Source organism: Salvelinus alpinus, chromosome 6, assembly GCF_045679555.1.
Source record: "Salvelinus alpinus chromosome 6, SLU_Salpinus.1, whole genome shotgun sequence".
NCBI lineage: Eukaryota > Metazoa > Chordata > Actinopteri > Salmoniformes > Salmonidae > Salvelinus > Salvelinus alpinus.
In genome coordinates this window covers 87,620,261-87,637,721 of record NC_092091.1, presented here as the reverse complement: position 1 = coordinate 87,637,721, position 17,461 = coordinate 87,620,261, and the positions used below count along the sequence as shown (strand labels likewise).

Below are 17,461 nucleotides of genomic sequence, written 5' to 3'. Positions count from 1 at the left end.
CCTCCCAGAATAGTTATATGTTGATGATTGATTGACAGTTGGCGCTGACCAATGAAGGCCTGGTTGAACGGACCCGCTTCCTGATTCTTTCCTGTGGTTAGTGACAATAGGGATGATACTGAGCTATCATTGGCCGGAAGGGAGATGAGGGCAATTCGATTGGATAGAGATGGATTGTAATTTAGACCAGAACGAACTAAACTGGGTGGCTTCGAAACTAAGGAGGTTTTTTGTGAATATTCTTCAGGAACGGAAATATGAACTAGTACCTGAAGGAGGAGGAATGTAGGGAAGGATCTGTCATTTAACCTGTCTTGATAGACTCCCCTGGACCGTAGCCCAGACACATCCTACCATGGACCTGTAGCAGATCCTAGCTTAGTCTTTTTCACCGTCCAAAACATCAGACTACTCTTCCAAGCCCTGGACACTGGTCAAAAGAATCTAGCCAATCACCAGGCTTCTCCTTGTTCTTCTACTACCTGACCTGCCAATCAGTAGAGTGTGTATGATAAACCCCGCCCCCCCCCCTTCACATAACTATTTTATTAGACGACATGTTGTTGTCAACACTGTAACCATGGCTACAGACGACAGGGTAGTTTAGAGGAACTCTGTTTTGTTTTACAACCGTCTCGTCCTCCTGTCTGATGAACTGAACTGAAACGGGATGGCGAGTTACATTCCTGTTCCTGCAAGGTGTACAGACTCAACTGAACTTTCACTGTTCCATGTTCTAGACGGTTCCCTGAGTAGGAAACTAGACAAAAGATGAAGGATTTTAAAAATCAACTGAAACAGATGCATTTTTCACCCCCCTTGTTTTTATTTCTGGTCGTTTTTTATTTATTTTCTTCTGTAACCATGGCTACAGATGACAGGGTAGTTAGAGGATTTATATGTGTTGTACAGAATATAGATGGTGTGGCTTTATGACTGACTGGATTCCTTCACGTTTCTGCTTTTATTTTGTACCGTTGGGACTGTTACTGGTAAAGACGTGGTGTTCTGTCCTGCCGCCGTAACTCCTGTTCAGCCAATCACACCTGTTACAGGAACAACCTGTCTCTGATCTCACTGCTTCTTACCTGACGACATATGGAGATCATTACACACACACACACACACACACACACACACACACACACACACACACACACACACACACACACACACCACACACACACACACACACACACACACACACACACACACACACACACACACACACACACGCGCTTCATCCTGGGTCGTTTTCTATCTCAAAACATCTCCATCACTTCTATTGTGAGAAACCAATCGTATCTATATATTTGTTAATCACTGTGTATATTTGCGAACCAACGGGGGGGGACACAAAGTGATATATGGCAAAGTCGTGTGGGGGACTTCAGACGGTTACTATGGAAACCAGAGATTCTGTATAGATGGAACACCCCCCCCCCCACACACACACACACACACACTCTCCATAGCTCCTGTTGACACAACCCAAACAACACAGAGGAAGCCTGTATATTGAGGTGAAACGTAATGGGGGGGAAGTTCACCCTCAGGTAGCGTGGGATATGGGTTGAACTGTTGACATGAAAACATCTGAGAAAGAAACATCTGACAAACGTTGGTTTTAGGTTGAGCCGTTCTCGTCAAAAGGGAAATGCCGCTATTCCAATATAAGGTGGGTCCCTATCTGTGAGAGAGAGGACGTGATTCTATAGTGGAGATGAAACTACACTGTTCCAATGTGGAGACCAACTAAAATGTTTAACTTATTGAAGAGGCTTTCTGAAGTGTAGCTTGAACGTGTATATCCCACGGACTGTACCCCCGATGACGAGAGAGACAGAGAGAGAGATGGTTTATTTATCTGTTTACGGGTTTATAAAGCCTGCGTTCCAAATGGCAACCTAGTCCCTTTATAGTGCACATCATTTATTAGGGCACTAATCAAAAGTAGGTCACTATACAGGGAATAGACTGCCGTTAGGAACGTATCCAGAGAGAAACAAATAAAACTGGAATCACAAGAAGTTGTGATTTCAGGGCAGAGAGAGAGACAGTGAGAGAGATAGAGAGACTGGGAGAGAGACAGAGAGACAGGGAGAGAGACAGAGAGACAGGGAGAGAGAGACAGAGAGAGAGAGAGAGACAGACCGACAGAGAGAGAGAGATAGACAGAGAGAGATAGACAGAGAGAGAGAAAGACAGAGAGACAGGGAGAGAGAGAGAGAGAGAGAGAGAGAGAGAGAGAGAGAGAGAGAGAGAGAGAGAGAGAGAGAGAGAGAGAGAGAGAGAGAGAGAGAGAGAGAGAGAGAGAGAGAGAGAGAGAGAGACAGACCGACAGAGAGAGAGAGATAGACAGAGAGAGAGAAAGACAGAGAGACAGGGAGAGAGAGACAGAGAGAGAGACAGACAGAGAGAGAGACAGACAGAGAGAGAGAGACAGAGAGAGACTTTTAAATTGTTCAACATGGTTTTAACTTCTGGCTGCTTCCCTGATGTCTGGAACCAGGGGCTCATCTCCCCTATCCACAAAAGTGGAGACAAATCAGACCCCAATAATTACAGGGGAATTTGTGTAAACAGTAACTTGGGAAAGGTTTTCTGTAGCATTTTGAATTCAAGAATCCAAACCTTTCTTCAAGAAAAAAATGTAATAACTAAATGTCAAATTGGCTTTCTCCCTAACCATCGCACTACTGACCATATATACACCTTACACACACTAATTAATAAACACGTCCACCAAAAAAAAGAGGGCAAAATCTTTGCTTGCTTTATTGACTTTAAAAAAGCATTTGATTCTATTTGGCACGAAGGGCTATTCTACAAAATTCTACAAAGTGGGCTTGGTGGTAAGGTGTATGACTTAATAAAATGTATGTACACAGAAAATAAGTGTGCAATAAAAATCAAAAACCAAAGAACAGAATTCTTTTCACAATGTCGAGGTGTGAGACAAGGCTGTAGTTTGAGTCCAAATCTTTTCAACATTTATATCAATGAATTAGCAGACATGTTGGACCATTCTCCAGCCCCAGGACTCACACTATTTGACACAGAGGTGAAATACCTGCTATATGCTGATGACTTGGTACTTCTATCACCAACCAAAGAAGGTCTTCAACAGAACATTAATATTCTAGAGCAATATTGCCATAATTGGGCCCTGGCAGTAAATTTCCCAAAAACTAAAATCATGATTTTCCAAAAACAAAACAGATGTCAGAAACACAAATATAAATTCACCCTGAACAACACCATAATTGAACACACAAAAAATTACACCTACCTTGGTCTGACCATATCTGCATCGGGAAACTTTAATATGGCAGTGAATGCACTCAAAGAAAAAGCCCGCAGAGCATTGTATGCAATAAAAATGAAATTATTCAAAATCAACATCCCAATTAGAATTTGGACCAAAATATTTGACAGTGTAATCCTACCAATAGCTCTTTACGGAAGTGAGGTTTGGGGGCCACTCAATAAACTGGACTTTAAAATGTGGGACAAACATCCAATTGAAACCCTACATGCAGAATTCTGTCGGAAAATCCTACAAGTCCAGAGAAATACACCAACTAATGCATGTAGGGCAGAATTGGGCCGCTTTCCAGTAATAATGAAAATACAGAAAAGATCATTAAAATTTTGGCTACATCTAAATTCAAGTCCAAATTCGAGTCTGCAATTTAAAGCACTTCAAACTCAAGAACTGAGCCCAGAAACGAGCCCTCTCAGTCAGCTGGTGTTGGACCTAACCAACCAAGCTGACACCGGCACTGCTTCAAAAGAAAGAATTCCAATAAACAAAATCATGAACCAATCAAAGGACTCATATTTACAACATTGGAAAAACAAAACAAAATCCCAAAGCCGACTAAATTGCTATCTGACCCTAAACAGAGAATATGAATTGGCTGAATATCTCTACTCTGTCAGAGATTCGAAGCAGAGACAGATCCTTACCAAGTACAGGCTGAGTGACCACCGATTGGCAATAGAAACCGGCAGACATAAAAAGACATGGCTACCCAAAGAGGAGCGTGTATGTGGTCACTGCACGACAGGGGAGGTAGAAACAGAGATGCACTTTCTCCTTTACTGTGATAAATATTCCTCACCAAGAGATTCATTATTCACAGAAATGACTACATTTATTCCAAATTTTAACTTATTAAACCCAGAGGAAAAACTAAAAATACTCATGGGCGAAGGAGCAATGGCTCCTCTTGCAGCCAAATATGTATTTGCCTGCCATAGCCTGAGGGACACTGAATAATAACATCTGCATAGTAAGCAGTAACTTACTTATTATGACTGTTATTGTTATTACTGTTATTGTTATTAGTATTATTATTGTTGTTTATCATTCCAAATAGTAATGGTATGGGTGGTAATGGTAATGATAGCAGTTTAATGATAGTGGTGGTGGTAGTGGTGCATTACACCATACATTACATTCGACTATTGACTGTTACCATTTTTTATATTTAATTTTGTATTATTATTTACTGCCATTCTATATTATTATTTGTCATTGTTTTAATTGTATTACAATGTATATTGTATACATTGTTGCTTTGGCAATATTGACACAATGTTTTTCATGCCAATAAAGCAGCTTGAATTTGAATTTGAATTTGAGAGACAGACCGACAGAGAGAGAGAGAGACAGAGAGAGAGAATAATTAAATCAGCACTGGTAGTTTTTAAATTATTACGATCATTATAACTATTATTACAATTTATTATTGACGATTATTTATTCAGTTTGTATGGGTGCCATGTTGAATGATCTCATTAAACTAATATTCGTTGTAACAGTGAAAGTTGTTTACCAACAAATAAATGACTGAATTAAGATTCATTACATAGATTTCTGTTTTATTTGTATTTGTTTCTGTGAGTTTTAGTCAAACGGCAACCCTGACTCTTAATGGGACCCACAGTGCACTGGGCAGAAGTGGCGTACTATTGAAAGAATATGGTACGGTTTGGGACGTATATATATAAACTGTTAATGGAGCTGAAAGGCAAACTATGTTGCTGAGAACAAACACAGAAAACATTTTTGTGGGCTTGTCATTCCACCACTGTGCCGGTCTTTTATGCACACAAAGTGCTCGTGTTATACACCAGCGCCCAATGCAAGCTTGAAAATCACATGACAAAGCATAGCCAGCAGGTTTGTATTGCACACCATTGTTATACAGGTTTATTCTCTGACTCAAAATGTCCCCGTTCAGTATGTCCCCTTTTCGGTATGTCCCCTTTCAGTATGTCCCCTTTTCAGTATGTCTCCTTTCAGTATGTCCCCTTTCAGTATGTCTCCTTTCAGTATGTCTCCTTTCAGTATGTCTCCTTTCAGTATGTCCCCTTTCAGTATGTCTCCTTTCAGTATGTCTCCTTTCAGTATGTCCCCTTTTCAGTATGTCCCCTTTTCAGTATGTCTCCTTTCAGTATGTCTCCTTTTCAGTATGTCCCCTTTTCAGTATGTCCCCTTTCAGTATGTCTCCTTTCAGTATGTCTCCTTTCAGTATGTCTCCTTTCAGTATGTCTCCTTTCAGTATGTCCCCTTTCAGTATGTCTCCTTTCAGTATGTCTCCTTTCAGTATGTCCCCTTTTCAGTATGTCTCCTTTCAGTATGTCTCCTTTCAGTATGTCCCCTTTTCAGTGTGTCTCCTTTTCAGTATGTCTCCTTCAGTATGTCGCCTTTCAGTATGTCCCCTTTCAGTATGTCTCCTTTCAGTATGTCCCCTTTCAGTATGTCTCCTTTCAGTATGTCTCCTTTCAGTATGTCCCTTTTCAGTATGTCTCCTTTCAGTATGTCCCCTTTTCAGTATGTCTCCTTTTCAGTATGTCTCCTTTCAGTATGTCTCCTTTCAGTATGTCCCCTTTCAGTATGTCTCCTTTCAGTATGTCTCCTTTCAGTATGTCTCCTTTCAGTATGTCTCCTTTCAGTATGTCTCCTTTCAGTATGTCCCCTTTCAGTATGTCTCCTTTCAGTATGTCTCCTTTCAGTATGTCTCCTTTCAGTATGTCCACGTTCAGTATGTCTCCTTTCAGTATGTCTCCTTTCAGTATGTCTCCTTTCAGTATGTCTCCTTTCAGTATGTCCACGTTCAGTATGTCCCCTTTCAGTATGTCCCCTTTCAGTATGTCCCCTTTTCAGTATGTCCCCTTTTCAGTATGTCCCCTTTTCAGTATGTCCCCTTTCAGTATGTCCCCTTTCAGTGTGTCTCCTTTCAGTATGTCTCCTTTCAGTATGTCTCCTTTCAGTGTGTCTCCTTTCAGTATGTCTCCTTTCAGTGTGTCTCCTTTCAGTATGTCTCATTTCAGTGTGTCTGATAGTCTTACCCTATCATGATCCACTACACTACAGTTTCAAGTTTAGTGCATCTAAAGGACAGGAAGGAAAATCAAATGAAAGAAAGGAAAGGAAATTAGGAAAGGAAATGAGGAAGCCACTCGGGACTATTGAGTGGTTACCTCTCTGTGCCTCTCCTCCTTGATTGACAATGTTATCACTACTATATAGACGAAACAGAACGACAGATGTCAATCAGGACTCAGATGTCACCTGTCCCTTATTTCGATGTAAGATCAGATGAAGTCAAGGAGAGGAAGGTAGGAAAGGAACAGAAAGGAAAGGAAATGAAATGACAGGAAATTATTGGAGAAATCAGGTTCATATTTAATGACGATGAAGGAAAGGAAATGAAAAGAAAGTGCAGATGAAGGAGAGGAAACTAAAGGGAGGTAACTAAAGGAGAAGTAACTAAAGGAGAGGAAACTAAAGGGAGGTAACTAAAGGAGGGGAAACTAAAGGAGAGGACCTAAAGGGAGGTAACTTAGGAGAGGAAACTAAAGGGAGGTAACTAAAGAGAGGAAACTATGGGAGAGGCAACTAAAGGGAGGAAAGTATAGGAGAGGAACTAAAGGGAGGAAACTACAGGAGAGGAAACTAAAGAGAGATAACTAAAGGAGAGGAACTAAAGAGAGGTAACTAAAGGAGAGGCAACTAAAGGGAGGTAACTAAAGGAGAGGAAACTAAAGGAGAGGACCTAAAGGGAGGTAACTTAAGAGAGGACACTAAAGGGAGGTAACTAAAGAGAGGAAACTATGGTAGAGGAACTAAAGGGAGGAAACTATAGGAGAGGGACTAAAAGGAGGAAACTACAGGAGAGGAAACTAAAGGGAGATAACTAAAGGAGAGGCAACTAAAGGGAGGTAACTAAAGGAGAGGAAACTAAAGGGAGGTAACTAAAGTAGAGGAAACTAAAGGAGATGACCTAAAGGGAGGTAACTACTAAAGGGAGATAACTAAAGGAGAGGCAACTAAAGGGAGGTAACTAAAGGAGAGGAAACTAAAGGGAGGTAACTAAAGTAGAGGAAACTAAAGGAGATGACCTAAAGGGAGGAAACTATAGGAGAGGAACTAAAGGGAGGAAACTACAGGAGAGGAAGCTAAAGGGAGACAACTAAAGGAGAGGAAACTACAGGTAATGAAACTAAAGAGAGATAACTAAAGAGAGGAAACTAAAGGAGAGGAAACTAAAGGAGAGGGAACTACAGGAGAGGAAACTAAAGAGAGATAACTAAAGGAGCGGAAACTACAGGAGAGGAAACTAAAGAGAGATAACTAAAGGAGAGGAAACTAAAGGAGAGGAAACTACAGGAGGGGACACTAAAGAGAGATAACTAAAGGAGCGGAAACTACAGGAGAGGAAACTAAAGAAGAGGAAACTACAGGAGAGGAAACTAAAGAGAGATAACTAAAGGAGAGGAAACTAAAGGAGAGGGAACTACAGGAGGGGAAACTAAAGAGAGATAACTAAAGGAGCGGAAACTACAGGAGAGGAAACTAAAGAGAGATAACTAAAGGAGAGGAAACTAAAGGAGAGAAAACTACAGGAGAGGAAACTACAGGAGAGGTACCTACAGGAGAGGAAACTGAAGGAGAGAAACTACAGGAGAGGAAACTGAAGGAGAGGTAACTAAAGAGAGATAACTAAAGGAGAGGACACTAAAGGAGAGGAAACTAAAGGAGAGGAGAACTACAGGAGAGGAAACTAAAGAGAGATAACTAAAGGAGAGGAAACTACAGGAGAGGAAACTACAGGAGAGGCAACTACAGGAGAGGAAACTAAAGAGAGATAACTAAAGGAGAGGTAACTACAGGAGAGGAAACTACAGGAGAGGAAACTAAAGGAGAGGAAACTACAGGAGAGGTAACTAAAGAGAGATAACTAAAGAGAGATAACTAAAGGAGAGGAAACTACAGGAGAGGAAACTACAGGAGAGGAAAGTACAGGAGAGGTAACTACAGGAGAGGAACTAAAGAGAGATAACTAAAGGAGAGGAAACTACAGGAGAGGAAACTAAAGGAAAGTAACTAAAGGAGAGGCACTAAAGGGAGGAAACTAAAGGAGAGGAAACTACAGGAGAGGAACTAAAGAGAGATAACTAAAGGAGAGAACACTAAAGAGAGGCAACTAAAGGAGAGGAAACTAAAGGAGAGGAAACTAAAGGAGAGGAAACTAAGGGGAGGTAACTGAAGGAGAGGACACTAAAGGGAGGTAACACTAAAGGGAGGTAACTAAAGGAGAGGAAACTAAAGGAGAGGAAACTAAAGGAGAGGAAACTAAAGGAGAGGAAACTAAGGGGAGGTAACTGAAGGAGAGGACACTAAAGGAGAGGCAACTAAAGGAGAGGGAACTAAAGGAGAGGAAACTAAAGGAGAGGAAACTAAGGGGAGGTAACTGAAGGAGAGGACACTAAAGGGAGGTAACACTAAAGGGAGGTAACTAAAGGAGAGGAAACTAAAGGGAGTAAAATAAAGGAAGGAAACTAAAGGAGAGGTAACTAAAGGAGAGGAAACTAACGGTAGGAAACTAACGGTAGGAAACTAAAGAGAGGAAACTAAAGGGAGGAAAGTAAAGGAGAGGAAACTAAAGGAGAGGAAACTAAAGAGAGGAAACTAAAGGAGAGGACACTAAAGGAAGGTAACTAAAGGAGAGGAAACTAATGGTAGGAAACTAACGGTAGGAAACTAAAGGAAGGTAACTAAAGGAGAGGAAACTAACGGTAGGAAACTAACGGTAGGAAACTAACGGTAGGAAACTAAAGGGAGGAAACTAAAGGGAGATTACTAAAAGGAGGTAACTAAAGGAGCGGTAACTACAGGAGAGGACACTAAAGGAAGGTAACTAAAGGAGAGGAAACTAAAGGGAGGAAACTAAAGGAGAGGAAACTAAAGGAGAGGAAACTAAAGAGAGGAAACTAAAGGAGAGGACACTAAAGGAAGGTAACTAAAGGAGAGGAAACTAATTGTAGGAAACTAACAGTAGGAAACTAAAGGAAGGTAACTAAAGGAGAGGAAACTAACGGTAGGAAACTAACGGTAGGAAACTAACGGTAGGAAACTAAAGGGAGGAAACTAAAGGGAGATAACTAAAAGGAGGTAACTAAAGGAGCGGTAACTACAGGAGAGGACACTAAAGGAAGGTAACTAAAGGAGAGGTAACTAATGGTAGGAAACTAACGGTAGGAAACTAAAGGAAGGTAACTAAAGGAGAGGAAACTAACGGTAGGAAACTAACGGTAGGAAACTAATGGTAGGAAAGTAAAGGGAGGAAACTAAAGGGAGGTAACTAAAGGGAGGTAACTAACGGTAGGAAACTAACGGTAGGAAACTAAAGGGAGGAAACTAAAGGGAGGTAACTAAAGGAGAGGTAACTACAGGAGAGGACACTAAAGGGAGGTAACTAAAGGAGAGGAAACTATAGGAGAGGAAACTAAAGGAGAGGAAACTATAGGAGAGGTAACTAAAGGAGAGGAAAGTAAAGGGAGGTAACTGAAGGAGAGGTAACTAAAGGAGAGGAAACTACAGGAGAGGACACTAAAGGGAGGTAAGTACAGGAGAGGAAACTACAGGAGAGGAAACTAAAGGAGGGGTAACTAAAGGAGAGGTAACTAAAGGAGAGGAAACTATAGGAGAGGAAACTAACGGAGAGGAAACTAAAGGAGAGATAACTAAAGGAGAGGAAACTATAGGAAAGGACACTAAAGGAGAGGGAACTAAAGGAGAGGTAACTACAGGAGAGGACACTAAAGGAGAGGTAACTAAAGGAGAGGGAACTAAAGGAGAGGAAACTATAGGAAAGGACACTAAAGGAGAGGTAACTAAAGGAGAGGTAACTAAGGGAGAGATAACTAAAGGAGAGGAAACTATAGGAGAGGAAACTAAAGGAGAGGTAACTAAAGGAGAGATAACTAAAGGAGAGGAAACTAAAGGAGAGGAAACTAAGGGGAGGTAACTGAAGGAGAGGACACTAAAGGAGAGGCAACTAAAGGAGAGGGAACTAAAGGAGAGGAAACTAAAGGAGAGGAAACTAAGGGGAGGTAACTGAAGGAGAGGACACTAAAGGGAGGTAACACTAAAGGGAGGTAACTAAAGGAGAGGAAACTAAAGGGAGTAAAATAAAGGAAGGAAACTAAAGGAGAGGTAACTAAATGAGAGGAAACTAACGGTAGGAAACTAACGGTAGGAAACTAAAGAGAGGAAACTAAAGGGAGGAAAGTAAAGGAGAGGAAACTAAAGGAGAGGAAACTAAGGAGAGGAAACTAAAGGAGAGGACACTAAAGGAAGGTAACTAAAGGAGAGGAAACTAATGGTAGGAAACTAACGGTAGGAAACTAAAGGAAGGTAACTAAAGGAGAGGAAACTAACGGTAGGAAACTAACGGTAGGAAACTAACGGTAGGAAACTAAAGGGAGGAAACTAAAGGGAGATTACTAAAAGGAGGTAACTAAAGGAGCGGTAACTACAGGAGAGGACACTAAAGGAAGGTAACTAAAGGAGAGGAAACTAAAGGGAGGAAACTAAAGGAGAGGAAACTAAAGGAGAGGAAACTAAAGAGAGGAAACTAAAGGAGAGGACACTAAAGGAAGGTAACTAAAGGAGAGGAAACTAATGGTAGGAAACTAACGGTAGGAAACTAAAGGAAGGTAACTAAAGGAGAGGAAACTAACGGTAGGAAACTAACGGTAGGAAACTAACGGTAGGAAACTAAAGGGAGGAAACTAAAGGGAGATAACTAAAAGGAGGTAACTAAAGGAGCGGTAACTACAGGAGAGGACACTAAAGGAAGGTAACTAAAGGAGAGGAAACTAATGGTAGGAAACTAACGGTAGGAAACTAAAGGAAGGTAACTAAAGGAGAGGAAACTAACGGTAGGAAACTAACGGTAGGAAACTAATGGTAGGAAAGTAAAGGGAGGAAACTAAAGGGAGGTAACTAAAGGGAGGTAACTAACGGTAGGAAACTAACGGTAGGAAACTAAAGGGAGGAAACTAAAGGGAGGTAACTAAAGGAGAGGTAACTACAGGAGAGGACACTAAAGGGAGGTAACTAAAGGAGAGGAAACTAAAGGAGAGGAAACTAAAGGAGAGGAAACTATAGGAGAGGTAACTAAAGGAGAGGAAAGTAAAGGGAGGTAACTGAAGGAGAGGTAACTAAAGGAGAGGAAACTACAGGAGAGGACACTAAAGGGAGGTAAGTACAGGAGAGGAAACTACAGGAGAGGAAACTAAAGGAGGGGTAACTAAAGGAGAGGTAACTAAAGGAGAGGTAACTAAAGGAGAGGAAACTATAGGAGAGGAAACTAACGGAGAGGAACTAAAGGAGAGATAACTAAAGGAGAGGAAACTATAGGAAAGGACACTAAAGGAGAGGGAACTAAAGGAGAGGTAACTACAGGAGAGGACACTAAAGGAGAGGTAACTAAAGGAGAGGGAACTAAAGGAGAGGAAACTATAGGAAAGGACACTAAAGGAGAGGTAACTAAAGGAGAGGTAACTAAAGGAGAGATAACTAAAGGAGAGGAAACTATAGGAGAGGAAACTAAAGGAGAGGAAACTAAAGGAGAGGAAACTAAAGGAGAGGTAACTAAAGGAGAGGAAACTAAAGGAGAGGAAACTAAAGGAGAGGAAACTAAAGGAGAGGAAACTAAAGGAGAGGACACTAAAGGAGAGGTAACTAAAGGAGAGGTAACTAAAGGAGAGGAAACTATAGGAGAGGAAACCGAAAGGAGGAAACTAAAGGGAGGTAACTATAGAGAGGAAAGCAAAGGAGAGGGAGGTAGAAAGCCACTATTGAGATGCGGCCGGGCTCTGCGCTGCTCCGCCAGCAGGCTGATTAAACGAGCAGCGGGTTATATGGGTCAGATCCCTGCTGGAGTGCTGTGATCGCTTAGTGCTGCCTGGCGGTGTTATCTCTCTCACTTCTTTCTCTCTCTCTCTCCCTTCTCTCTGTCTTTCTATGTGCGTCTTGCTCTCTCTCTCCCCCCTCTCTTCCTTCTCTCTCTCTCCCTTCTCTCTGTCTTTCTATGTGCGTTTTGCTCTCTCTCTCCCCCCTCTCTTCCTTCTCTCTCTCTCCCTTCTCTCTGTCTTTCTATGTGCGTTTTGCTCTCTCTCTCCCCCCTCTCTTCCTTCTTTCTCTCTCTCTCTTTTTCTCTCCATCTCTCTTTCTTCCTTCTCTCTCTCTCTTTTTCTCTCCATCTCTCTTTCTTCCTTCTCTCTCTCTCTTTTTCTCTCCATCTCTCTTTCTTCCTTCTCTCTCTCTCTTTTTCTCTCCATCTCTCTTTCTTCCTTCTCTCTCTCTCTTTTTCTCTCCATCTCTCTTTCTTCCTTCTCTCTCTCTCTTTTTCTCTCCATCTCTCTCTCTTTTTCTCTCCATCTCTCTTTCTTCCTTCTCTCCATCTCTCTTTCTTCCTTCTCTCCATCTCTCTCTCTTTTTCTCTCCATCTCTCTTTCTTCCTTCTCTCCATCTCTCTTTCTTCCTTCTCTCCATCTCTCTTTCTTCCTTCTCTCCATCTCTCTTTCTTCCTTCTCTCTCTCTCTTTTTCTCTCCATCTCTCTTTCTTCCTTCTCTCCATCTCTCTTTCTTCCTTCTCTCCATCTCTCTTTCTTCCTTCTCTCCATCTCTCTTTCTTCCTTCTCTCTCTCTTTTTCTCTCCATCTCTCTTTCTTCCTTCTCTCCATCTCTCGTTCTTCCTTCTCTCCATCTCTCTTTCTTCCTTCTCTCCATCTCTCTTTCTTCCTTCTCTCCATCTCTCTTTCTTCCTTCTCTCCATCTCTCTTTCTTCCTTCTCTCCATCTCTCTTTCTTCCTTCTCTCTCTCTCTTTTTCTCTCCATCTCTCTTTCTTCCATCTCTCTTTCTTCCTTCTCTCTCTCTCTTTTTCTCTTTTTCTCTCTCTTTTTCTCTTTTTCTCTCTCTTTTTCTCTTTTTCTCTCTCTTTTTCTCTCTCTCTCTCTCTTTTTCTCTCTCTCTCTCTCTTTTTCTCTTTTTCTCTTTTTCTCTCTCTTTTTCTCTTTTTCTCTCTCTTTCTCTCTCTCTCTCTCTCTCTCTCTCTCTCTCTCTCTCTCTCTCTCTCTCTCTCTCTCTCTCTCTCTCTCTCTCTCTCTCTCTTTCTTCTCTCTCTCTCTCTCTCTCTCTCTCTCTCGTTCTCTCTCGTTCTCTCTCTCTCTTCAAGGCAGCTAGGAGTTCTTGTTTTCTAACACAAACACGTCAGTAACATTCAGCTCAACAGACTCAGGTCTACCCACTCTAATCCTTTCCAGAGGCCCTTGTATCTCCTGAAATAATCCTGTAGAAATGAAACTGGATTACGCAGTGTAACCTGACTGTTTTCCTTCCTAGCTGGGATCTGGGAACTGAACCCACATGGTAAGGCGTGTACCAGGACAAGTACATCCCCAGTGTGCCACTCTAAACATCTGCTTGAATTGGGACGACAGTGAAAGTCACTAGTAGTATGTATGAAGCATCTTGAAGATGTATTTAACACAACCATGTCATTTCATGCTGACAGATTAGTTCATAAATATGTATGTCATAATAAATGACAATAAAAACAAGTGTATTGTTCCAATCATATGGCTATAAACAATGCCATGAGGCTCAGAAGACCTGGTAACATTTCCCTTCTCCTTCCGTATGCTTGACCAGGCAAAACCAGCCTCAAGAAGAAGAAGGATATTTTATACAACACCACACATTTTGGAATCTGCATTCATCACATCACATTCCAGAATCCTATAGTTGTATTGTTCTGGAATCTGCATTCATCACATCACATTCCAGAATCCTAGAGGTGTATTGTTCTGGAATCTGCATTCATCACATCACATTCCAGAATCCTAGAGTTGTATTGTTCTGGAATCTGCATTCATCACATCACATTCCAGAATCCTAGAGTTGTATTGTTCTGGAATCTGCATTCATCACATCACATTCCAGAATCCTAGAGTTGTATTGTTCTGGAATCTGCATTCATCACATCACATTCCAGAATCCTAGAGTTGTACTGTTCTGGAATCTGCATTCATCACATCACATTCCAGAATCCTAGAGGTGTACTGTTCTGGAATCTGCATTCATCACATCACATTCCAGAATCCTAGAGTTGTATTGTTCTGGAATCTGCATTCATCACATCACATTCCAGAATCCTAGAGTTGTATTGTTCTGGAATCTGCATTCATCACATCACATTCCAGAATCCTAGAGTTGTATTGTTCTGGAATCTGCATTCATCACATCACATTCCAGAATCCTAGAGTTGTATTGTTCTGGAATCTGCATTCATCACATCACATTCCAGAATCCTAGAGTTGTATTGTTCTGGAATCTGCATTCATCACATCACATTCCAGAATCCTAGAGTTGTATTGTTCTGGAATCTGCATTCATCACATCACATTCCAGAATCCTAGAGTTGTATTGTTCTGGAATGGACTCTGTCAATCCATGCCCGTTCATCTATCTATTGATTAGAAACACACACATTGCTGTTTGATGAAGGTAATGACTATTTTCCTCAGACTCATTCCAGTAGCTGTTATCTGCAGCGTGTCAGAGCCTCGACCTGACCTGGAGGACTAGTTAACATGCGTAGGGACCTGACCTGGAGGACTAGTTAACATGCGTAGGGACCTGACCTGGAGGACTAGTTAACATGCGTAGGGACCTGACCTGGAGGACTAGTTAACATGCGTAGGGACTACTCCACTGCCTCCAGTGTGTCAGAGCCTCGACCTGACCTGGAGGACTAGTTAACATGCGTAGGGACCTGACCTGGAGGACTAGTTAACATGCGTAGGGACCTGACCTGGAGGACTAGTTAACATGCGTAGGGACCTGACCTGGAGGACTAGTTAACATGCGTAGGGACCTGACCTGGAGGACTAGTTAACATGCGTAGGGACCTAACCTGGAGGACTAGTTAACATGCGTAGGGACCTGGAGGACTAGTTAACATGCGTAGGGACCTGACCTGGAGGACTAGTTAACATGCGTAGGGGCCTGACCTGGAGGACTAGTTAACATGCGTAGGGACCTGACCTGGAGGACTAGTTAACATGCGTAGGGACCTGACCTGGAGGACTAGTTTACATGCGTAGGGACCTGACCTGGAGGACTAGTTAACATGCGTAGGGACCTGACCTGGAGGACTAGTTAACATGCGTAGGGACCTGACCTGGAGGACTAGTTAACATGCGTAGGGACCTGACCTGGAGGACTAGTTTACATGCGTAGGGACCTGACCTGGAGGACTAGTTAACATGCGTAGGGACCTGGAGGACTAGTTAACATGCGTAGGGACCTGGAGGACTAGTTAACATGCGTAGGGACCTGGAGGACTAGTTAACATGCGTAGGGACCTGACCTGGAGGACTAGTTAACATGCGTAGGGACCTGGAGGACTAGTTAACATGCGTAGGGACCTGACCTGGAGGACTAGTTAACATGCGTAGGGACCTGGAGGACTAGTTAACATGCGTAGGGACCTGACCTGGAGGACTAGTTTACATGCGTAGGGACCTGACCTGGAGGACTAGTTAACATGCGTAGGGACCTGACCTGGAGGACTAGTTTACATGCGTAGGGACCTGACCTGGAGGACTAGTTAACATGCGTAGGGACCTGACCTGGAGGACTAGTTAACATGCGTAGGGACCTGACCTGGAGGACTAGTTAACATGCGTAGGGACCTGACCTGGAGGACTAGTTAACATGCGTAGGGACCTGGAGGACTAGTTTACATGCGTAGGGACCTGACCTGGAGGACTAGTTAACATGCGTAGGGACCTGACCTGGAGGACTAGTTAACATGCGTAGGGACCTGGAGGACTAGTTTACATGCGTAGGGACCTGGAGGACTAGTTTACATGCGTAGGGATCTGACCTGGAGGACTAGTTTACATGCGTAGGGACCTGACCTGGAGGACTAGTTAACATGCGTAGGGACCTGACCTGGAGGACTAGTTTACATGCGTAGGGACCTGGAGGACTAGTTAACATGCGTAGGGACCTGGAGGACTAGTTAACATGCGTAGGGACCTGACCTGGAGGACTAGTTTACATGCGTAGGGACCTGACCTGGAGGACTAGTTTACATGCGTAGGGACCTGACCTGGAGGACTAGTTAACATGCGTAGGGACCTGACCTGGAGGACTAGTTTACATGCGTAGGGACCTGGAGGACTAGTTAACATGCGTAGGGACCTGGAGTAGTTAACATGCGTAGGGACTACTCCACTGTCTCCAGTGTGTCAGAGATTAAATGATACAACCTCCACTTTAACTCACAACAGTTAAATGGCAGAGAAGAGATGATGACGAGAAACAGATAATAACAGGAAATAGAATATGTTTGTGATTGCGTGTGTGTGCGTGTGTGTGACACACACACACACACACACACACACACACACACACACACACACACACACACACACACACACACACACACACACACACACACACACACACACACACACCTTGAAGATCATAACAACTGGTGTCTCATTCGTTTAAAACATCTGGTCTGAAAATTATGGAGAAGAAAAACTTTAATTCTGACAGGTGATTCATTCTGATGTGGTTTGATTCTGACAGGTGATTCATTCTGATGTGGTTTGATTCTGACAGGTGATTCATTCTGATGTGGTTTGATTCTGACAGGTGATTCATTCTGATGGGGTTTGATTCTGACAGGTGATTCATTCTGATGTGGTTTGATTCTGACAGGTGATTCGTTCTGATGGGGTTTGATTCTGACAGGTGATTCATTCTGATGGGGTTTGATTCTGACAGGTGATTCGTTCTGATGGGGTTTGATTCTGACAGGTGATTCGTTCTGATGGGGTTTGATTCTGACAGGTGATTCATTCTGATGGGGTTTGATTCTGACAGGTGATTCATTCTGATGGGGTTTGATTCTGACAGGTGATTCATTCTGATGGGGTTTGATTCTGACAGGTGATTCATTCTGATGTGGTTTAATTCTGACAGGTGATTCATTTAGATGTAGTTTGATTCTGACAGGTGATTCATTCTGATGTGGTTTGATTCTGGCAGGTGATTCATTCTGATGTAGTTTGATTCTG

The 17,461-nt window shown here is 42.4% G+C and overlaps 1 protein-coding gene across 5 annotated transcripts in view; it reads left to right on the top strand.

Annotated features, from left to right (window-relative positions):
• adgrl3.1 (adhesion G protein-coupled receptor L3.1) overlaps positions 1 to 4,876 on the top strand; it is a 334,415-nt gene extending 329,539 nt beyond the window's left edge. For all 5 annotated transcript variants that reach the window (XM_071408263.1, XM_071408262.1, XM_071408260.1 and 2 more), the window contains one exon: positions 1 to 4,876. This exon is cut by the window's left edge and continues 1,093 nt beyond it. The gene's annotated coding sequence lies outside the window, so the exon portion shown is untranslated.
• Positions 4,877 to 17,461: the final 12,585 nt, after the last annotated feature.